The 24,388-nt window shown below is 44.8% G+C and overlaps 1 protein-coding gene and 1 long non-coding RNA gene across 3 annotated transcripts in view; one reads left to right on the top strand and one right to left on the bottom strand.

Annotated features, from left to right (window-relative positions):
- ANXA3 (annexin A3) overlaps positions 1–14,910 on the bottom strand; it is a 99,747-nt gene extending 84,837 nt beyond the window's left edge. The window contains exon 1 of one of the 2 annotated variants that reach the window (XM_073542123.1): positions 14,759–14,910. The gene's annotated coding sequence lies outside the window, so the exon portion shown is untranslated. The other variant, XM_073542119.1, reaches the window with a different exon arrangement.
- LOC141047172 (uncharacterized) lies at positions 14,888–23,279 on the top strand. The gene is made up of 3 exons (XR_012219763.1): positions 14,888–15,012; positions 16,298–16,427; positions 22,964–23,279. It is a non-coding gene; the product is annotated as an uncharacterized lncRNA (long non-coding RNA).
- The last annotated feature ends 1,109 nt before the right edge of the window (positions 23,280–24,388 follow it).

Genomic DNA, 24,388 nt, shown 5'->3' with positions numbered 1-24,388 from the left:
GCGTTGCCAAGTGCGACAGTACCCCAAGACCTTTCCTGGAGCCTTGAAAGGAGACAAATAAGGCATTGTCCTTTTTCCAGGAATCAGTGACCGATAGGTACTCAAGGAGACATCTCGAGTGTGGAGCTTACTCTCTTTCTGGTTGGCCCGGTTTGGGAGGAAAGATGGAAGGACTACTTTTTGTGTTCTATGAAAGTTGGAAGCTACCTTAGGTAAGTAAGCTGGATGAGGCCTAAGTATTACTTTATCGTCAGAGAACTGCGTATACGGAGGAAGTCTAGAAAGTGCCTGGATGTCTCTCACCCTCCATGCTTACGTTAATGCCACCAAGAAGGCTACTTTGAGGGAGAGTATTTTAACTGAGGCTGATGAAATGGGTTCAAATGGGGCCTCCATCATAGACGTGAGTACTATATTTAAATCCCATGGCATAAACCTTTCCCTAATTATGGGTCAGGACCTGCCCGCTGTTTTAATAAACCTACTAATCCAGTAGTTACCTGCGGTGTCACAGCTAAACAGGGCCCCTAGGGCTGATACCTGTACCTTAAGAGTACTGGTGGAAAGTCCCATGTCTAGTCCCTTTTGAAGGAACTCCAGTGTTTGAGCTATTGGAACCCCTTCCCCGGCTACAATCTCAGTCATGCAAGAATTTTTTCCAGATCCTAGCATAATTCCTGGTCATAATTTCTTTCCTACTTTTAAGAAGGGTATTTATCAAATTTGGCAAAAAAAACCTCTCTTAGTAACGACCTTTCAAATTCCACGCCATCAGATGCAGGCCAGCAGCCTGAGGGTGGTAGACTGGGCCCTGGGATAGGAGATCTGGAATGTCCGGTAATACCCAAGGTTCGGATATAGATATGACCTTGAGACATGAGAACCATGCCCTCTTGGGCCAAAAGGAAGCAATCATTATTACCCTTGCTCTGTCCTTCTTGATTTTCCTCACTACTAGAGGTAACAGAGATAAGGGAGGAAAGGCGTAAGCTATACTGAAATCCCACTTTTTAATCAGGAAGGCATCTACTGTGAGTGGGTCTTTCTGGGGTCCAGTGAACAGAACTGCCTTACTTTTCTATTTTTCTTGGGCGCGAAGAGGTCCACATCCGGCCAACCCCACATTCGCACAATCTGGTTGAAGATGGTGTTTTTTAAAGACTATACCCAGTCATAGTTTGTGGCGTCTGCTGTGGTATTGTCCTTTCCTCTTATATGCAGTGCTGTTAAAGATAGGAAATGTTGCTCTGCTAGCTGGAATAGGCGGTCTGTTGCTTCCAAAGGTCTGGAACGAGTACCGCCCTGGTGATTGATATAGGCCACTGTAACCCGATTGTCTGAAAGGACCCACACGTGATGACCCTGCAGATATACAAGGAATCTTAACCGCCAGTTCCACTGCTGTTAACTCTTTAGAAGACATTCCTGTCTCATGGTGATCCCATAGGCCCTGGATCATGACCTCACCCATATGAGCCCCCAACCAGAAGGGCTAGCGTCCGTGGTGACTACTCGAATTATATTTTATTCCCAGAGTTCCCCTCTGGATAGGTTACCCTGATCAAGCCACCATTCAAGAGATTTTACCGAGGTTGGAGATAAAGTCAGCAGACCCTCCAAACAACCCCCAAGGATCCAATCATTCAACAAGATGTCTTTTTGTAAAGGCCTTGTGTGGAATTTTGCCCACCGGACCAAGGAGATGCAGGATGATAAAGAACCCAACAGGGACATGGCCTTCCTGAGGGACATGGTGGGGTTGCTAGAGGCATTTAGAACCTGATAACGCATGCGAATCAATTTGTCGGGCGGTAGACGACATCTGACTCAGTGTCTAAAATTAGACCCAAAAACTGATGTATTCTTAGGGGCTGTAAACTGGATTTTTTGACATTTAGTAGCCATCCTTAGGCTGGAGTCACACTAACCTGCGCAAAATACGGTCAGTATTTTACATGCGTAATACGGATGACAGACCCCTAAATAGTGCTCCGTATGTCATCCGTAATCAAGGTGTGGTCGCGTATTTTGCGCATGTAAGCATCCGTATGTAATCCGTATGGTGAGATTTTCTCGCAGGCTTGCAAAATGGACATATAATGGAGCCCTATGACAGTTTTAATAAAGAAATGAAAGAATAGATATAGACACATAGAATACATATATATATATATATATATATATATATATATATATATATATAGGCATTCTATGTGTCTATATCTATTCTTTCTTTATTAAACCTGTCAGTGTGAGTTTACTGTATAGCGCACTGAATTGCCGGCTTTGCTAAAAGACACCTGGTGCGTATTTCTCACAAGTCACATGTGTGGTCCGTGTGTAATCCGTATTTTTTGCGCACCCATAGACTTGCATTGGCATATTACGGCTGTAGTACGCTGACAATCGCAGCATGCTGCGATTGGCACGGACCGTAGAATACGGATGAGAAATATACGGCTGGTGCGAGGGACCCCATAGAGAATCATTGGTCCGTGTCTAATGCGTGTTTTTAGCGCCTCTCTCTCGGCCGTATTCCTCGCCAGTGTGACCCCGGCCTTACTGTTCCAGGACGGACATAGTCCTTTTCAACTGCTCTACACAATGGACCGCTGTTTTGCCTACAATAAGGAAGTTGTCGAGGTAGGGAATGATAAGGATGTCAGATTCCCGTAGGTGGGCCATGACTTCAGCTACAATTTTAGTGAATATCCGAGGGGCAACCGAAAGACCAAAGGGAAGGGCCCCAAACAAAGTGCTGGACTGACCCCTGACCCCTCCAAGGAAACCGCTACCTAAGGAGATGCTGATCAGCTACATGAATGGGAACATGGTAATATGCATCCATTAGATCTAATACCACCATAAAACAGTTTTCAAACAAAAGCTTTATTGCTGAACTGATAGTTTCCATTTTAAACCATTTTAAAGGGACGTATTACCAGAAACTTATTGAGGGCCTAGGATGGTCCTGAAGGAACCGTCTGGTTTCCAGACCAAAAACAGAGGAGAGTAGAATCCTTCACCCCTCTCTGATTCCAGGATTTCCACCAAGACCCTTTTAAGACATAGGTCACGGACTTCTGCTTCCAGGGCAGCCTGCTCCGAGGAAGAGGACCAGAAGGGAGTAACTCAACCTTTCCTGAGGAACTCGGGAAAATTACAGTTGGAGTCCTGATGATATTAGACTTAGGATCAAGTTATTGTTGGAGATCAGGGAACAGGCTGGGTAGTAAGCTGCCAGTCTACCCCCTACGGGCATTGCTAGTCATTGAGATGGCTTCTTATGGTCTCGCAAGGAGCTTCAAAACATAAATCCCGTACCTTTCTTCTTCCTTTCATCCCACTTTACTCGCTCCCTGGAATGCCTCCTACGATTAAACCTCCTTCTGCTGAAAAGGCGTCAGTAAACTAGGGAACTACTTTTTATCATCCCCTGCTTTCTCTAAACTTTCATCCAGGACTGGACCAAAAAGGTACTCTCCTTGACATGGAATGGAGCAAAGACAGGATCTGGCCTGAATGTCACCTGGCCAGCACTATAACCACGAGGCCCTTCGGGCCGCACTGGATAGCCCTGCTGCCTTAGTTGCCAGTCTTACAGAGTCTGCCGAGGCATCGGCTAGAAAGGCTGCAGCTCCCTGAATCATTGGTAGGGCTTTTACGATAGACTCCCTAGGTGCTACGCCCTTTAAATGGGACTCAAGTTGATCCAACCATACTATCATGGATCTGGCTGTACAAGTAGAAGCTACCGCCGGTCTCAGGGAGCCTGCGGACATCTCACAAGCCCCCTTAAGGAAGGTGTCCACCTTCTTATCTAGCGGGTCCTTCAGGGAAGGGAAGCCTTTTTAGAAGCTTTAGCCACAGCTGCATCGAGCCTCAGGGCCTTATCCCATCTATCCACGGCGGATTCCTCAAAGGGGTATCTTCGTTTGAATGTCGGAGGTAAAGAGCCCCTTTTTTCATTCCCTGTCTACCGGGCTCTGAATTTTACTATTTAGTAGGAAGGACCTGCATTTCTTTGGATCCAATCCACCAAACATTAAGGGCCCCGTCACACATAGCGACTCACGAGATGTCAAACAGGCAGCTTCACCAGCGATCAGCACCGACGCCGAGCGTGCGGCGTCGCTGTGTACGTTAGTTACCAGCGCACTGATGCAGGGATCTGGTAACTAAGGTACACATCGGGTTTCTAAGCGGCGTGCGTCACTTAGAAACCCGATGTGTACCTTGGTTATGAGCTCTCTGCATCAGCGCGCTGGTAACTAAGGTACACATTGGGTTTCTAAGCACCGTGCAGTGCTTAGTAACCCTGCATTTACCATAGTTACCAGCGATCAAAAAAAATGTCCTGGCTATTCCAGGACGATCAGCGATAACCGGCAGGGGGGCCGGTCGCTGGTCAGTGTCATACACAGCGATCTCGCTGGTGAGATCGCTGTTGCATCACAAAACTTGTGACGCAGCAGCGATCACGCTAGCGAGATCGCTATGTGTGACAGGGGCTTAAGTCCTGTACTGAATGCTCCGGCCTAGAATCTGCTACCCTCATAGTGGACCCGACCGCTTTTACCAACTTGTACATGCGGTCCAAGGGGAAACAAACGGCTAGAGTCCTCCTGTGAAGATTATGCCGAAGAAGATGGCCCGGAGAAATCTTCAACCCTCCTAAGATCAGCCGAAGAATCCGAGTCTGTGAAACTTGCTCTACTCCTTTTGGAACACTCCCCTTGAGAAAGGGATTTTAAGGATTCTTTCACCTTGGTCCTAATTATCTCCCTTAGGCTCGAGGTGATGTCAGGGGTTTCTTCCACTACCTGCAGAGGGGAAATATAAGGTACTACCCTCTGAACTAGAGGCCAATTATCCCTTTTTTTTGGAATCCTATCACCTGCCGTACAAGGCTGACATAACTTCTTAGGGTAAGCGTCAGGCAGGGGGCATTTACAAAGGGCACACTTCCTGTGCCTTGATTTCCCAGAACACTTCTTTCCCCTAGTGTAAAAAGAAATAAGGGGAAGACTACATCACCAAATGTACATTCGCAAAGCTCTCCTTACCCAGGATGTAGGCATTAGGTACCGGATCCTGAGGGGGACATCTCACCGCTGATGTTGATTTCTCCATTCTGGAGGAGCCTATGCAGCTGGCTTGACCACTGGCCCGGCTATTACCCACCTTCCAGGTATTTGGTCGGATCGTAAGGGGCTTCTCAGACACGTGCTTCGCCTGCTGCTGCCGGTCCTCCTGCTCCTCAAATGGGGCTTCTGCAATCTCCATTCTGGCAATGGCTGGGAAGCACTGAGATAGGAGCTTCAGGACCTTTTATAAGTCCCACCCCCAGACATCCAGGTTTGCAGGTTTGTTTTTTGCTAGGGGTGACCCCCAGGACGATCCCCCCCCCCCCCCACTCACCCCCGGTCCCGGCATCCCCAGCCATCATCCAGGCAGAGCACGTGAACTCGGCACGGCGACACTGGAAGCAAAAAAACAGCCGGCACCCGGACCAACCCCCAGGCTCTGCCCCCGCCACATCCGGGACTCCAATGAGACCAGAATAGCATGCCCAAAGAACGTCATGATGGACACCGGACTGTCCCGGCCGCCGCGCCACGCTACCCGGCCCGCTCAGACACAACCAGACCGAAAGTCGTTGAGGCACGATGGAGGGCGAGAAAGGAGCTGAAGGCCACAAAGGGGAAAACTTACCTTCCGGCGCTGGCCTTCTGGAGTCGGTAATCCCCCGGACACCACTCCCACCTGCCCGCACACTGCTGTGGAATCATCCCCGGACCCACCGTGGCGCTTCCAGGACCCCACAGAGGCCAAGGCAGGGGACTCCTGCTACCTTAACCGACTGGCCAGGCCTGTGATCCGACGAATCCTGACAGGTATCTGTAGGAATACTGTCCTCCAGGAACAAGAAACCAACTGATGCGTGGGAGAGGTGCCGCCCTTTTGTATCTGTAGGTTTTCTGTTTCCGAAGGGCGGATCCCCTCTCTCGTTAGGTGCTGTCAAGGCCGATTGAATAAAAACAGCATTCCTGATAACCAGGCTTGCTAATGTTGACAGCTGAGAGTTGTAGCCAGCAGCTGTCAGTTTTGCCTGGCTGGTTAGAGTAGTAGGTCCCTCAACCGCCACCTGCTCTCGCTGTTATCAGTTGAATACAAGTCAACATTTTCCCCTGCTCACGGTAATCACAGCACGAGCAAGGGAGAGTGACAAGAGCGGTCTTCAGCCCCCAGCGACGGGGAACAGCGCGAACTGTACTGCTGCTTCCCAGGCACTGGTACGTGTGGTACTGATGTGGCACACAGTTGCCATACGTGTGCCGCAAGTATTACAAATTAGGACATCTCTCTGGGATCAGAAATACCAGGACGTGTGAAACCCACCCAACTCCAATTCAATCACACTATTGTGAAATCAACCTGTCTGGTTATGAAGCCTCATTGATTGTGAATCAATCCCTCCTGCTGTTGTGCAAATGGAACAGGTAGAAATTATGGGCAATTAGCAAGACAAACCCTATAAAGGAGTGGTTCTAGACCATTTCCCAGTTCTTATCCTTTTTGTCTGCTGTTTTGGTCACATTTGCATTTTGTCATTGCTCTCCCCCCTAGAGGTACAGATGCATGAGGTTATGTCTACAACACAGAAGTTGCTCAAGGTAGTGCAGCTCATCACATCAATGCGAGCCATGGCAAGAAGGACAGCTGTGTCTATCAGCAGTGTTTAGAGCATGAAGCAGATACCAGGAGACAGGCCAGTCCAACAGGAGACATGGATGGGGCCGTAAGAGGGCAACAATCCAGCAGCAGGACTGCCATCACCTTTTATGTACAAAGAGGAACAGGAAGAGCAGTGCCAGAGACCTGCAAAATGACCTCGAGCAGGCCACTAGCATCCATGTGTATGCTCAAACTGTCAGAAAAATTCCATGAGGTGTTATGAATGAGTCACCGTAGGAGGCAAAAACAGAAATGCTAGCTAAGTCCAGAAAACCAGAGAAGTTGGCAGCTATCGGATTGCAGACCCCGGAACCTATAAACACAACTAGCAGTAGCCATGGGGGGTTCCTACGATGCCCTAGACCCCTCGATCACAGCCGGAGGACTATATAGCCTAAAGACAGAAAGGGAAATCTAAACTGCCCCAGAGCAGACCCCAAAGCAAAAGGCAGCCCCCAACATATAATGACGGTGAGGCAAGAAGAAAGAACACTAACACAGACAGAAAGATAGACTGAGCAAAGACGGGGCCCAAGCTAACTAGATAGGAAAGGACAGGAAGGTTGCTGTCTGCAATCCGTGAAAAACCCTATGAAAATAAGAGCCAACAAACTGACAGTGAAAAAAGGCCCTGAAGACGCTAAGCTTCAAAAAGCTATGTCAGTACTCAGGAATATTCTGAAGACAGAGCAACAGGCAAAAGGAGATTCAGCTCACCCCAGCAGGGAATGGCAGAATCCAGAAAAGCAAAGCAAACAAAACACAAATGCTAACATGCAAAGCAGAAAACTTAGCTTTAGAGGAGCAGGAATCAGACTGGTCTCAAAGAAGTCCACAAAGAAATCACCCGCAGGGCAGAAGGGCGTCGGCAGCCTTATATCCAGTCCGTGACTCCACTCAGCCAGTCATCATCATTAGGCTCAGGTGCCTGATAATCAGGCTCATTACCTTCCTTTACCAGACTAGGGAGTTCACCAGACCTCAGTGACGAAGGGGAAAATGAACTCACAACAATGAGGGTGGTATGAGAGCCCGCCGTCCATAAGCGGGTGTTCAGCTTAACATTGTGCTAGGCGATTGGCATTTGCAGAGAACACCAAGATTGGCAGATTTGACATTGGCGCCCTGTGCTCTTCATGAATGAGTGCAGATTCACACTGAGCACACGTGAACAGACTCTGGAGAAGCCATCGGGAACATTCTGCTGTCTGCAACATGACTGGTTTGGCAGTGCATCAGTAATGGTGTGGGGAGGCATTTCTTTGGAAGGCCGCACAGCCCTCCCTGTGCTAGCCAGAGTTACCCTGACAGTCATTAGGTAACAGGATGAGATCCTCTCATTGTGAGACCATATGCTGGTGCAGTTGGCCCTGGGTCCCTTCTGATGCATGGCAATGCTAGGCCTCATGTGTCTGAAGTATGTCAGCAGTTCCTGCATGATGAAGGCATTGAGGCTATGGACTGGTGAGTCCAATCCCCAGACCTGAATCCAATCCAGCACATCTGGGACATCATGTCTCGCTACATCCACCAACGCCACATTGCACCATAGTCTGTCCGTGAGTTGACTGGTGCTTTAATTCAGATCTGGGAGGATATTGCTCAGGAGAACATCCGCCGCCTCATCAGGACCATGCCTAGGCGTTGTAGGGAGGTCATCCAGGCACGTGGAGGCAAAACACACTACTGAGCATCATTTCCTTGTCTTGAGGCATTTCCACTGAAGTTGGTCTATAAATTGATTTTCCACTTTGATTTTGAGCATCATTTCAAATCCAGACCTCCATGGAATATTAATTTTGATCTGACTAGAGGCCATGATTTTCAGTGTTACGCCTTGGAGTACAAATTCCTGTCTATCCTGTTAGCAATCCATTCAGGATGTGATGCAAGAATTTCAACTCTCCCACACTCCAGTAAACCAAACATTCTGCACACACCCAGAGTGATTAGGCTTTATTCAAGATGCAATTCTTCACTTTGTATTTTTTTTATACAAGTTCTCAAAAAGAAACTGAGCTCGAGATTGATACAATATAACAGCATAAAAAAAAATACAACGTAGCCTGGCTGTAAACCAGGGGTCTCAAACTCAACTGTTGCACAATAAGTTTAACCCCTTAGTGACGGGGCCAATTTTTTAAATTCTGACCAATGTCACTTTATGTGGTGATAACTCTAACGCTTCAACAGATTGTTTTTTCTTGGCACATTATAATTTATGATAATGGTAAATTGATTTTTTTTTTTTATAAACACAAAACATATCAGAAGTTTTACAAAAATGAAAAAAATAACCAATTTTCAAACTTTGAATGATTATCTCTTTAATCCAGACAGTCATACCACAGAAAAACATTAATAAATAACATTTCCCACATGTCTGCCTTACATCAGCACCATTTTTTAAATGCTAATTTAATTTGTTAGCCTTTTAGGGAGGTTTAAAAATGTAGCAGTAATTTTTCATTTTTTCCAAGGAAAGTTCCAAAATTTATTTTTTTGATGGACCCATCAAGGTTTGAATTGACTTTGGGTGTGCTATATATTGGAAAACCCAAAAAGTGATATTTTAATAACAGTGCCCCCTGACATATTGAAAACTGCTGTCAGGTAGGTTATTAACCCTTCAGGTGATTTTGAGGAATTAATGCAAAGTATTATAGCAGGAATGAAAAAATGTTTTTTTACCACCTAAATGTCGCTGACTTCTGAACCGACCGCTATAACCGGGAGACTCAGGCCACTATTTGGCTGTGAATTGCCAAGGCAAACATCAGGACCACACAATCATGATCTCGGTGTGTCAACTAGATTTAAACGGAAGCCCCCACAATCTATTATTTATTTGATGTAGTCACTTTTGACAGCAGCAACTCAAGGGTTAGTAATGGACGATTCCAACACTGATCGTTCGTGATACAGCAAGTTGTCAGCTATAGTGGACAGCCGACAGCTGCTGGATTGTCACCTGTATGGGGATGCTATTCTCTTATATCTCAGGTCAGTTAATAGACGTATTGACTGTCATTAAGTGGTTAAGTTTTCAAAGATACCATTATTTTTCTATATGAATTTTTGATCATTTCTTTGGGTGTGTTTTTCATATGGGTTATGGTACAGGTCTTCTCTTTTACTTCAATCTCTATATATAAAAGTGTGTGTGTGTGTGTGTGTGTGTGTGTGTGTGTGTGTGTGTGTGTGTGTGTGTGTGTGTGTGTGTGTGTGTGTGTGTGTGTGTGTGTGTGTGTGTGTGTGTGTGTGTCCGTCCAACCAATCTCGAAGCATCTTTCATTTCACCAGAGCTGTTCAAAAGAAGCTGAGCTGTGATTGTTTCCAAGGAAAACTGTTGCTCATAGCAACCAATCACTAAGCGTCTCATTTCACCAGAGCTGGTTAACCCCTTCACTACCAACGGTGGTTTGCACGTTAACTCTCAGGCCAATTTTTACAATTCTGACCACTGTCCCTTTATGAGGTCATAACTCTGGAACGCTTCCATGGATCCCGGTGATTCTGACATTGTTTTCTCGTGACATATTGTACTTCATGTTAGTGGTAAAATTTCATTCAAATAACTTGCGTTTATTTGTGAAAAAAACGGAAATTTGGCGAAAATTTTTAAAATTTCGCAATTTTCCAACTTTGAATTTTTATGCCCTTAAATCACAGAGATACAGCACACAAAAAACTTGATAAGTAACATTTCACATATGTTTACTTTACATCAGCACAATTTTGGAACCAAAATTTTTTTTTGTTAGGAAGTTATAAGGGTTAAAAGTTGACCAGCGATTTCTCATTTTTGCAACACCATTTTATTTTTACGGACCACATCACATTTGAAGCCACATTGAGGGGTCTATATGATAGAATACCCAAAAGTGACACCATTCTAAAAACTGCACCCCTTAAGGTGCTCAAAACCACATTCAAGAAGTTTATTAACCCTTCAGGTGCGCCACAGGAATTTTTTTGAATATTTAAAAAAAAATGAACATTTAACTTTTTTTCACAAAAAAAATACTTCAGGTTCAATTTTTTTTATTTTACCAAGGGTAACAGGAGAAATTGGACTGCAAAAGTTATTGTGCAGTTTTTCCTGAGTATGCTGTTACCTGATATGTGGGGGGGGGGGAACCACTGTTTCGGCACATGGCAGAGCTCAGAAGGGAAGGAGCGCCGTTTGACTTTTTCAATGCAAAATTGGCTGGAATTCAGATCGGACGCCATGTCACGTTTGGAGAGCCCCTGATGTACCTAAACAGTGGAAACCCCCCACAAGTGACCCCATTTTGGAAACTAGACCCCCCAAGGAACTTATCTAGATGTGTGGTGAGAACTTTGAACCCCCAAGGGCTTCACAGAAGTTTATAACGTACAGCGGTACAATTAAAAAAATCATTTTTTTCCACAAAAATAATCTTTTCACCCCCAATTTTTATTTTCCCAAGGGTAACAGGACCCTAAAAGTTATTGTACAATTTGTCCTGAGTGCGCTGATACCCCATATGTGGGTGTAAACCACTATTTGGGAGCATGGCAGAGCTCGGAAGGGAAGCAGCTCCATTTGACTTTTTTGGCTGGAATTGAGATCAGACACCATGTCGCGATTGGAAAACCCCTGAAGTACCAAAACAGTGGAAACCCCCCACAAATGACACCATTTTGGAAACTAGACCCCCCAAGTAACTTATATAGATGTGTGGTGAGCACTTTGAACCCCCCCCCCGTGCTTCACAGAGGTTTATAACGCCCTGGCGTGAAAATAAAAAAATCGTATTTTTTCCACAAACATGATCTTTTAGTCACCAATTTTTTTATTTTCCCAAGGGTAACAGGAGAAATTGGACCCCAAAAGTTGTTGTCCAATTTGTCCTGAGTACGCTGATACCCCATATGTGGGAGAAAACTACTGTATGGGCACACGTCAGGGCTCGGAAGGGAAGTAGTGACGTTTTGGAATGCAGACTTTGATGGAATGGTCTGCGGGAGTCATGTTGCTTTTGGAGAGCCCCTGATGTACCTAAACAGTGGAAACCCCCCACAAGTGACCCCATTTCGGAAACTAGACCCCCTAAGGAACTTATCTAGATGTGTGGTGAGCACTTTGAACCCCCAAGTGCTTCACAGAAGTTTATAACGCCCGGGCATGAAAATAAAAAAATAATTTTTTTCCACAAAAATGATATTTTTGCCCCAATTTTTTATTTTCCTAAGGCTAACAGGAGAAATTGGACCCCAAAAGTTGTTTTGCAATTTGTCCTGAGTAGGCTGATACCCCATATGTGGGGGTAAAACACTGTTTGGGCGCATGGCAGAGCTTGGAAGGGAAGGAGCACCATTTGACTTTTTCAACACAGAATTGGCTGGAATTGAGGTCAGACGCCATATTGCATTTGGAGAGCCCCTGATGTGCCCAAACAGTGGAAACCCTCCAATTCTAACTCCAACCCTATCCCCAACACACCCCTAACCCTAATCTCAGCCCTAACCGGAAAATGGAAATAAATACATTTTCTTTTAATTTTATTATTTTTCCCTAACTAAGGGGGTGATAAAGGGGGGTTTGATTTACTATTTATGGTGGTTTTTATATTTGGCAGCTGTCACACGCTAAAAGACGCTTTTTATTGTAAAAATAGTTTTTGCATCACCACATTTTGAGAGCTATAATTTTTCCGTATTTTGACCCACCGAGTCATGTGAGGTCTTATTTTTTGCGGGACGAGTTGACGTTTTTATTGGTACCATTGTCGGGCAAGTGACATCTTTTGATTGCTTTTTATTCCGATTTTTGGGACGCAGAATGAACAAAAACCAGCGTTTCATGAATTTCTTTTGGGGGGTGTGTTTACACCGTTCCGCGTGCGGTAAAATTGATAAAGCGGTTTTATTATTTGGGTCAGTACGGTTACAGCGATACCTCATTTAGGTCGCTTTTTTAAGTTTTGTCGGTTTTATGCAATGAAAACAATTTTATATAAAAAATAATTATTTTTGCATCGCTTTATTCTGCGAGCTATAACTTTTTTATTTTTTCGCTGATGATGCTGTATGGTGGCTCGTTTTTTGCGGGACAAGATGACGTTTTCAGAGGTACCATGGATATTTATATGCGTCTTTTTGATCGCGCGTTATTGCACTTTTTGTTCTGCGGTATGATAATAAACCATTATTTTTTGCTTCGTTTTTTATTTTTTAAAGGGTTCGCTAAAGGGAAACATGTTTCTTCATATTTCTAGTGCAGTAATGCAATTCAATTTTCATCCCAACTCCATCTCCACTATGCGTGCAGGGACGCCTCCGACTCCCCTGCGTATACGCACATGCCGCGCGTCTTTCTAGACCACAGCATGTTAAGTTATCTTGCGGAGACGCTCAGTCTCTAGGATAAACATCAGTGTCTATATACAGGACGCGGTGATTCCACATGGTTCAATGAACACATGTGGAACCACCGGGTGTACAAAAGGGGGCAGAGCTGCATCCAAAGCGCTGCCTAAACGTAACGTGGAAACATACCTGTTCATTCCCAATTACCATCCTAGGAAATCTCACTTATTGTTCTAAGGGTTCATTCAAATGAGCGTATATGTACTGTTGTATGTATGTTACTGTTAATACCGGGCAGCACACTGACCAATGTTAATGAACAGGGCTGCTCAATAACAGTGTTTTTTTTTGCATTGACTGAATGATGATTCACTTTTGTATTTCAGATGAGACTCACCTAATTCTATAAGTGGGAAAAAAAAAATATCGCAGTTCATACCATGGCCATTTTTTAACCTAGGAGAACATATTGGTTTTAAAAATGTTGGTGTACAAAATTTTTTTTGTTTCTGGATCAAAATCAGACTTTTTCACATGCCCATTCTTAGTGCAGCTCCAGGGTAGGTTCACACACGGCATTTTTGCAGCAGTTTTTCCCAATGAGTTTGTGCGTGGACAAAACGCTGCTGTGCTGTACAGCACCTGCAAACTAAAGGAGTTTTAGAATATCAAATTCAGACGCTGATGATTTTTATTGAGCTAGTGCCATTTTAAAATCCACCCAAGTGTATTCTCCCAGGATTTATGCAGCATTTTTCACCTATTCAAATGAATAGGGTAAAAAAAAAATGCACATAAAGACGCATGAAGCGTACGCAGCGGTGTTCCTGCCAGTACTTTACTTTTTGTGCAGTAAATAACGCTGCATGTGAACGTACCCTTAAGGGGGTTTTACACTAAGCGATATCGCTAGCAATATCGCTAAAACGTCACTGGTTTTGTGACGTTATAGTGATATTGCTAGAGATATCGCTATGTGTGATACTTACCAGCGACCGGCTCCCCCGCTGTCCATCGCTGATCGCGCGAGAATGTCCGGCTCCATTTCTCGTCGGGCGCTTCCTGCTGAGACTTCCTGCTGTGACGACGAGCGACGCTGGAGGCGGGCGGGAGGACGCCAGGATCGCTGTGTGTGAATGGTAAGTATCGTGCGCTGCGTCGCTGCTGCATCGCTGTGAGATCTTTCTGTATGAAAGCTCACTAGCGATCATTTAGCGATGCACCAGCGATCCTGACCGGGTCGGATCGCTGGTTGGATCGCTGGTGCATCGCTAAATGTAAAAGGGCCTTTAGACCATGGTCACTTTTACATATAGTTACTTTGATTTCAATAACCTAAAAGCCTGCTGATCCTCATATCCGGACCCCCGGGTGGAATCGCTGATACCCAGACATCAGCCAGTTGTCAGGTCCCACTCCCAGATAATCCCCAAGTTCTGCAACTTTCCTCCCCTGTAAGGATGGCAAACATGACGTATCGGATACAAGGTAAACCAGTGTCCCTAGGACTCACCGGTGCCAGCAGCTACAGGACGAGGATGCGGCCGCTCTCTCCTCCGCCTGCCGAGGACTGGGGGCTCAGACTGGAGCGCGGCAGTCAGATTACCCAGACAGCCGCACCCGAGCAGCCACTTCCCCCCTGCTGGAGGAGGGATGACGAGCGAGCGGCCGGCTCCACACCTACCCGATGTGCTGTCCTCCCGGCGTGCACCGCGCGTTACCTCAGGAAGGGGAACGTTACCGAACCTGAGGCGATGTGTGATGGTGGTGATATGGGATGAGGGAGAAAAAGTTTCTATGGTCGGCAGCAGGTGCACTGACAGGAGGCTGCTGACACTGCAGGGGATAGAGCAGCACTGGCCTCATAAGTTTTTGACCTATTTTCCCTCCACTTTTCTATACAACCGAGTGCAGCGCGCAGCGGACCATTCCTTATACGTGAGACCCGAGTTCCAGAAAGCCTTATGTTCAGACGGGCATAGTTCCCAATCTGTATATGACCCTTAATGCCTGACTGACCAGTGACCACAGCTTTCCCAGTCTAAATTCCCAGCCTGAGACTAAGGCTATGTGCACACGCTGCGGATTTGGCCCTGCGGCACCGCAGCAGTTCTGCAGACATGGTACAGTACCATGTAACCCTATAGGTTTTCGAAACCGCAGTGCTCACGCTGTGGTTTTTTCCACGCGGTTTTGCTGCAGTTTATAAACCGCAGCATGTCAGTTGTTTCCGCAGATTCCGCTGCAGTTTCACACCTTTAACATAGTAGAGGTGTGAAACCGCAGGGCAAAACCGCATGTCACTTTACCTGCGGTTCCGCGGGGAAAAACCCGCAGGTGATTCCGCAGTGTGTGCAAATAGCCTGAGGGTGTGTGCACACACTGCACGTTGCAGAATCTGCTGCAGAGTAGCCTGCGGTTTGACACCTGTCACGGAGCAGGTGCCAAACCGCTGCGGAATCCTCACAAGTGACATGCTGCGGATTTAAAACCGCGGAAAATTCCGCACCATGGGCACTGCGTTTTTCATTTTGCATTGCCTTAAATGGTACTGTACACCACAGCACAGAAACTGCTGCGGATCCACAGGGCCAAATCCGCTGCGGATCCGCAGCAGAATCCTTAACGTGTGCACACACCCTTAGGGCTCATACTCGCAAGAAATTCGGACGAGTCTCGCATCTTAATACCTGGCATTCGAGAGCGGAGTGTGCTGCTCCATGTATTTCTACGTGGCCGCACGCTCCACTCCTGAGTGACGGCGGCAGTGCCGGGTATTAAGATGCGAGACTCGTCCGAGTTTCTCGCATGTGTGATCCCGGCCTAAATCAGATGTCAGTGCAATTCTGTCTGATCCTGGACCGCAATGTGCTGGACTGGCCGCAATTCTACCGATTGGAGCATGACAGCTTCATATATGTCTATCAGGCTTGAGTCAGGAGAGCTGCCAGCCAGTCTGTGCATTGCCGTCTGAGACCGGACTGATTCCCGTGCATTGCGGTCTGAGACCAGACTGATTCGTCTGTATAAGGCCTAAGGCTGGGTTCTGATGGTCATATTGAAAATCAAGTCAGTCACAGCTACTAATTGCGATGGTGACTGGCTCTGTAAGTTCATCCGCAGTGCAGACAGGTGCAGAAGCTGCCTTAATATTTTTCATCATTATTATGGTCTGTAAAATTGCCCAAAAAATTGCATAATGTAATTTTTTTTTCCTACACAGACAATCATTCTGCATCCTGGCTATAATGGATCCATGTCAGGTTCATGGCAGCCACAGACTAATCATATATTCATCTGATCAAACCAAATAGACAGTTTTAAGGCTGCAAGTTCTTGCTGTGAGACCCATGGTAAGTTCAGACATTGCGGTCAATATACAGATCAAGAACTACACTCATCTGAACCTAGCCTTAGTCATATAACAGTTAAACATATATGCAGTAAAATAAGGAAAGAATTACCCGGGTGTCAGACCACCGCTGCTACAAAAGTTGCCATTAAATGGGATCAGGGTACGGTCACACAGCGTGTTTGCCAGGTGGATTTCCAGTCATATTCTGCACCAAAATCTGCATGAATGTTGCCTACAAACCACCCTCTATTGTTTTAAATGGGAGATCTATGTTGCTATTTTTATGGTCACAGATTTTTCCATTGCTTCAGTAAGTGATATGTTACTATTTGAATTGTCTTCCATGTTAATTATACCCTAAGGCCATAGCGGGTATCCACATGATAATTATGCTAATTGAATGGGTTTACAGACCCACCAAAGCGTAGACTGAATATTGATTGCTCTGGAATCCATGGGAGAAATATGAGGCAGATCCTAGATTTGTGCCATGGATTCCAGCATCTCCACAAGAGAAATAGACTGCTGCTGTCTTGAAAGCCGCACTACATGTCAATATCCACTCCATGGGTGATCCGCAGGCGACTTTGCCATGCATAGTGGACCTGGAATTTCTAGAAATCTCATCCACTATGCTGTAACATCTGGCCGCGGCAGGTTTGACGCTGTATAAATACGCAGCGTCAAATCTGCAGCAATTCCTGATTGTGGGAACGTACCCTAAGGCTATGTGCACACGTTGCGGATTGCACTGCGGATTTTTCCGCGCGGATTTGGTGAAATTATCTGCGGATTAGCCTGCGGTTTTGCCCTGCAGTTTCACACCTCATAATGATAAGGTGTGAAACCGCTGCAGAATCTGCACAAACAATTGACATGCAGCGGCAAAAAATCCGCAGCATCTGCACAGCGTTTTTTGTTTTGCATAGGCTATAATGTTACTGTACTCCGCTGCGGAAACCGCTGCGGGTCCGCAGGGCCAAATCTGCTGCGGATCCGCAGCAGAATCCGCAACGTGTGCACATAGCCTAAGGCCTCATCGTGTCATTCAAGTAACCTACGTGTTCTAACTGATTTTCACAGATAGATCAGGTACCCATTATAGCTTATGGGACTGCTCACATGTCCTTTTTTTATAGACATCAAGGATGAAAAGTACTAATACAAGTCTATGGGCCTATTATTCACTTTGTAATGAATAGGATGGGTAAAATCACTGATGAAACATTAATGCTTAAACCTAAAACACTGACCAAACACTGTTGAAACATGGTTTAAAACACGTAAAGAACCAAACATCTGAATGAGGTGTAAATGTAAAATTTTCCCATATTAGATATCCAATTAGTAAGGCATTATTCACACATTAGTTGTTTTTCTCATATGGACAAAAGTGGATTACTTGTCTTCAAGGTGTTGGCTTAAGCATGCATTGCATTGACATATTCATTTGAATAGGAGATTTTGTTCCTCAAATCTCATAAAAAACAGACATGTTTCCTATTGCAGACAAATGGTGCAAGAAAAAAACAGGGAAATGTGAACCTGTCCATAGACTAAAATGTTTAGACAGTCATGGCCAAAAGTGTTGGCACCCTTGCAATTGTTCCAGGAAATTAAGTATTTTTTCCAGAAAGATGTTGCATTTACACGATATGTTTATTTCGTTTGTGTGTATTGGAACAACACAGAAAAGAGAGAAAAAAAGACACCAAACTGGCCAGGACAAAATTGTTGGCACCTTTTCAAAATTCTGGGTAAACAACTTTGTTTCAACCATGTGATGCTCGTTCAAACTCACCTGTGGCAAGTAACAGGTGTGGGCAATATTAACTAGATAAAAAGGGGAGAAGTTAACTTAATCCTTGCATTGTGTATCTGTGCTGTTGTGAATTCTCTTGCTCGGAGTTCTGAGCCGAAGCTCCCTCTGCTCCCTCTGGTGGTTGCTGAGAGTAGTGGAGGTTCCCCACCTGACGACGATAATTGCAACCTGGGATTACTGGCTGGGAGCATATAATTGAGCTGGCTGCTCTTGGAGGTGGCTGGTGATTTCCTCCGTGTGCATTTGGAGCTCTTTTGTCCCCTGCCTGATCTGCATGGTTCAGCTAAGTGATTCTTTGGCTAATCCTTTGCATCTAATCTGGTTGTGTCTTTTTGGCTTTCTGTTTTGCTGCTAGGGTTCAGCGTGCTCCCTGCTGGGGGTAGCGCTGGGCCCTACTTCATATGTTGCAGCTTGTTCAGTCCCCTGTTATGTTAATATCTTTTTGCTTTGCTGCCAGTTAATACCAGAGTGCTGATCTAGCGGGGGTGAGATCGTGTGATCTCAGGTTTTTTGCATATCAGAAGTGTTGGACTTTTTCAGGGTTTTGTGCGTGATTGCAGACAGTATCTTTTCTGTCCTGTCTAGACAGCTTGGGCCCCATCGTTTGCTCAGTCTGCTCTCTGCCTGTGTTTGTGTCTCATCTTGTCTCACTGACAATATATGTTAGTGGTAACATTTTTCGATAAGTCTTGTGTTTATTTATGAAAAAAATGGAAATATGGCGAAAATGTCGAAAATTTTGCAATTTTAAAACTTTAAATTTTTATGCCCTTAAATCAGAGAGATTTGTCACACAAAATTTCTTAATAAATAACATTTCCCACATGTCTACTTTACATCAGCACAATTTTGGAACCAAAATTTTTTTTTGTTAGGAAGTTATAAGGGTTAAAAGTTGACCAGCGATTTCTCATTTTTACAACAAAATTTACAAAACCATTTTTTTTTAGGGACCACATCATATTTAAAGTCATTTTGAGGGGTGTACATGAAAGAAAATACCCAAAGGTGGCACCATTCTAAAAACTATACCCCTCAAGGTGCTCTAAACCACATTCAAGAAGTTTATTAACCCTTTACATGCTTCACAGGAACTAAAACAATGTGGAAGGAAAAAATTAACATTTAACTTTTTTTTGCAAAAAATTTACTTCAGAACCAATTTTTTTTATTTTCACAAGTGTTAAAAGAGAAAATCAACCACAAAATTTGCTGTACAATTTCTCCTGAATACGCCGATACCCCATATGTGGGGGTAAACCACTTTTTCAGCACACGGCAGAGCTCGCAAGGGATGGAGCACCGTTTGACTTTTTCAACGCATAATTGGCTGGAATTGAGATCGGATGCCATATTGTGTTCGGAGAGCCCTTAATGTGCCTAAACAGTGGAAACCTCCAACAAGTGACCCTATTTTGGAAACTAGACCCCTTAAGGAACTTATCTAGATGTGTGATGAGCACTTTGAACCTTCAAGTGCTTCACAGAAGTTTATAACGTAGAGCCGTGAAAATAAAAAATCATTTTTTTTCCACAAAAATGATCTTTTCGCCCCCAAATTTTTATTTTTACAAGGGTAACAGGAGAAATAATACCCCCACAGTTGTGCGATTTGTCCTGAGTATGCTGATACCCCATATGTGGGGGGGAACCACTGTTTGGGCGCATGGGAGAGCTTGGAAGGGAAGGAGTGCCATTTTGGAATGCAGACTTTGATGGAATGGTCTGCCGGCATCATGTTGTGTTTGCAGAGCCCCTGATGGGCCTAAACAGTGGAAACCCCCAACAAGTGACCCTATTTTGGAAACTAGACCCATTAAGGAACTTATGTAGATGTGTGGTGAGCACTTTGAACCTTCAAGTGCTTCACAGAAGTTTATAACGTAGAGCCGTGAAAATAAAAAATCCATTTTTTTTCCACAAAAATGATCTTTTCGCCCCCAAATTTTTATTTTCACAAGGGTAACAGGAGAAATCATACCCCCACAGTTGTTGTGCGATTTGTCCTGATTACGCCGATACCCCATATGTGGGGGGGAACCACTTTTTGGGTGCATGGGAGAGCTTGGAAAGGAAGGAGTGCCATTTTGTAATGCAGACTTTGATGGAATGGTCTGCGGGCGTCATGTTGCGTTTGCAGAGCTCCTGATGGGCCTAAACAGTGGAAACCCCCCCACAAGTGACCCCATTTTGGAAATTAGACCCCCCAAGGAGCTTATCTAGATGTGTGCTGAGCACTTTGAACCCCCAAGCGCTTCACAGAAGTTTATAAGCGCAGAGCCGTGAAAATAAAGTCTTTTTTATTTCCACAAAAGTGATTTTTTTAGACCCCAATTTTTAGACGCCCCAAAGTTGGTAAATAGTGGAAACCCCTCAATTCTTGCTCCAACCCTAATCCCAACCCTAACCCTAATCCCAACTATAATCCCTAATCATAATTCTAACCCTAATCCTAGTTTGCCCTAACCCTAATTCTAAGCCTAGCCCTAGCCATAACCCTAACCCTAGCCCTAATGGAAAACTGAAAAAAAAAAAAATATTTTCTTTATTTCGTTATGTTGGCCTAACTAAGGGGGTGATAAACGGCGGGGGGTTATGTACTATTTTTTTATTTTGATCACTATGATAGTTTATCATAGTGATCAAAATGAATGAATGGAATCTGCCAGCCGGATCCGGCAGATTCCCGGCGGGTGCACTGCGCATGCGCCTGCCATTTTCTTCTGGATCCAAGATGGCGGCGACCACCGGAGGATGCCGGCGGGACCATCGGGAGGGGACCCTGGACGACGGAGAGGTACCGGGGGGGATCACAAAAGCCGGGTTGGTAAAAACCGACCGATTCATGTTCTCTGGGGTCTCAGCTACCCCCGGCTGCCGAGACCCCGGAGAAAATCCCACATTGGGGGGAGCTATTCACTTTCTCCACAGCGCCGTGAATTAGCGGCGCTGTGGTTTATGTACACTTAGTTACCGCCGTTGAAAGGCGTATCGGCGGTCGCTAAGGGGTTAAACTCATGGAGACATTTTGCTCTATCCTTTTGAGGTAGATACTATTTCATTAAAATGGTCATCTTTCCAAAGTTGCTATACTTATTCCAAGCTCCTCAGCTGCTTTTGTCACAACCAGATATTAAATAATTAAATGCAGCGTTTAGGAGGTTCACATAGGTCGAGAAGGGAAGAATGCATATAAGAATGCTTAAGCTACAATTGCCCAGAAGAGAGGGAAGAATTAATTTTCCAGATATTGGAAGATACAACCTGGCAGCTAACTTTAGGTTCATTGTGGATTGGATTTGTGGGATCTCCCATTTTGCCAACATACACTTGGAGCAACAGTTGAGCCCTCAGGTGTCACTAACCGCTCTGATCCATCTGGGTAACTATGAACTCCCTGATGATATTAGGGAGCACTCGGTTTTGTGGCAAACTATTTTGACATGGAGTAGTGGGAGAAAAATTTGAGGAGGGACAGGCAATCTGGCTCTCTTTCAGCCATTTCTAGGCAACCCTAAATTTATAAATAATTATCCACCTGTGCATTATGTAACCTTGACAAAACAGGGATGCACCATGGTGGCTGACATGCTGGATCAAAATTTCTCCCTACTATCTTTTGAAACAATAACACAGCGTTTTCCTTTTATTTAGACACAGGCCATTCCTCTTCCTTCAGGCACATAATCTAGCCCAAAAATATATTAGTGGTAGGAAAGACACAGCTCAGATGAATAACATGGAGGTCTTTCTTAAAACCTCGAGGTTGCAGAATGCTTCAACAAGCAAAATATACTCCATACTTCGTCAGCGTTGGTCTTGGGAGGGGAGAGACACCGGGCCTTCTAGATGGGTGAGAGATATTCCAGGGTTTGAAGTTGGGGACTTTTTGGATGCTACAATGTCACAGAAGAAATTTATCCCCTATAGTAGTTACACGGACATGTCTATTGATTCTCCATAGGGCATACATCACTGTGTCAATGCAGGCCAAAATGACACCTACAACATTGTATACATGCTCAAAATGTGGAACACACAACACAGACATCCTTCATCACCTGTGAAGTTGTCCAAGAATACAAGATCTGTGGCATAGGATACTTGTAGAACTACAGACTACCTTTCATATCACATTCCCACTTACACCGCAGTAGGCAATCTTCAATATGCTAGAGGAATCTCAGCAATCTATGCTCAAGCATATAAAAGCAATTTTGGTAATATGGGCTTCGGCAGTAAGGAAGAGCACATTACACCATTGGTTGAATCCTAATATACAATCCCAATCACTATTGCAGACAAAAATAATGTTCCTATTCAAAATGGATTGGTTGGAAACATTAACTGACAGAGAGAGACAGGGAAGTTTCTCACGACTTGGTCTTTTCTTATTCCTACATTATCACTAGCTATCAAAGATAGACTGAGAGCCCAGTTGAAGGACACCAGAATGTATCTCCTTAAATGTATTGATGGACATATCCCGATTCCATAAACTCTAGATTTTTGTGGATGCATGCAAAGAGGTGGGAGGGATTACAGAATAGGTAGAGTTTGGATAAGTTTATTGATTTGACAATAACGTCATTTTGAATAGAATGGAAAAGACAACTTGACATGGATTTTATGACCTGTTATTAGTTTGATATGTACTATTTTAAACTAATAAAAAGAGTTTGGAATAAAAGAAAGATGGGTTTCTGTCCTAGGTCATTGGTCTTCCAGCAGGACAATGACCCCAACATACTTCAAGAGGCATGGATGGATGGAAACAAAGTGAATTCTGAAGTGGCCAGCAATGAGTCCGAATCTAAATCCCTGTGGAAAGATCTTACAATTGCTGTTGGGAGAAGAAACCCTTCAAATATGAGAGACCTGGACCAGTTTGCAAAAAAAGAGTGGTCAAAAATTCCAGTTAAGAGTTGTAAGAAGCTTGTTGATGGATATAGGAAGCGATTGATTGCAGTTATTTATTTCAAAGAGTGTGCAACCAAATATTAAAGGGAATCTGTCACCCCATTTTTGGCCTATAAGCTGCAGCCACCGCCATCAGGGGCTTATTTACGGCATTCTGTAATGCTGTAGACAAGCCCCCGATGAAACCTGAAAGATAATAAAAAAGAGTTAGATTATACTCACCCCTGCGTCCGGTCCTGTCCGATGGGTGTCGCCGTCCAGTCCGACGCCTCCCATCTTCTAGAGATAACGTCCTCCTTCTTACTTCTGCCGTGGCTCCTACGCAGGCATACTTTATCTGCCCTGTTGAGGGCAGATTAAAGTACTGCAGTGCGCAGGCGCCGGACCTCTTTGACCTTTCCTGGCACCTGCGCACTGCAGTACTCTGCTCTGCCCTCAACAGGGCCGAGAAAGTACGCCTGCGCACGAGCCGCAGTAGAAGAAAGAAGGAGGACGTCATCTCTAGAAGATGGGAGGCGCTGGACCGGACCGCGACACCCACCACACCCGCCCCCGCCCCTCCAGTGAGTATAATATAACTCTTTCTTCTTATCTTTCAAGTTACACTGCGGGCTAATCTACAGCATTACAGAATGATGTAGATAAGCCTCTGATGGCTGTGGCCGCAGCTTATAGGCCCAAAATAGGTTGACAAATTCCCTTTAAGTTGAGGGTGAAAATAATTTTGTCCGAAATGATGTGTGAATTTTGTGTGAAATTATTTCCAATTTGTCTTTTCCTTCTCAGTTTTTTTGTGTTATTCCAATGCCCAAAAAGGAAATAAACATGTGTATAACAAAATGTGTGATTGCAATAATTTTATGGAACAATTTCAAGGGTGCCGACAAACCCTGGCATTAGACTCTCCCATAGGCTCAGAAAAAGCTGTCACCAATATGAAACTTTATTTGGGTCAAAAACCCAGGTTAGGGGTATTCTTTACTTAGCAGTTGAATATGCAATGTGATACTTTGTCTGCATGTGTAATTGAATTTATCAAGAATCATGCTAATGTCCATTCTCAAGTTTTTGCTTCATTGCCAGGTCTAGATTCGGTGCCTGGTATGCACGCCCTGAAGTCAGGAGACTGAGTGTGGGTGGGAAAAGTCCGTAAGGAGAAGCACTCAATCCCAGATTTGATGGCCCTTCTCCAAGTGCTGACGCCACCAACCTGGAAC

Source organism: Dendrobates tinctorius, unplaced genomic scaffold (assembly GCF_039654945.1).
Source record: "Dendrobates tinctorius isolate UK_male_01 unplaced genomic scaffold, ASM3965494v1 ptg000011l, whole genome shotgun sequence".
Taxonomy (NCBI): domain Eukaryota; kingdom Metazoa; phylum Chordata; class Amphibia; order Anura; family Dendrobatidae; genus Dendrobates; species Dendrobates tinctorius.
Note: the sequence above shows the minus strand (reverse complement) of the source record. Positions and strands in the feature narration are given on the sequence as shown.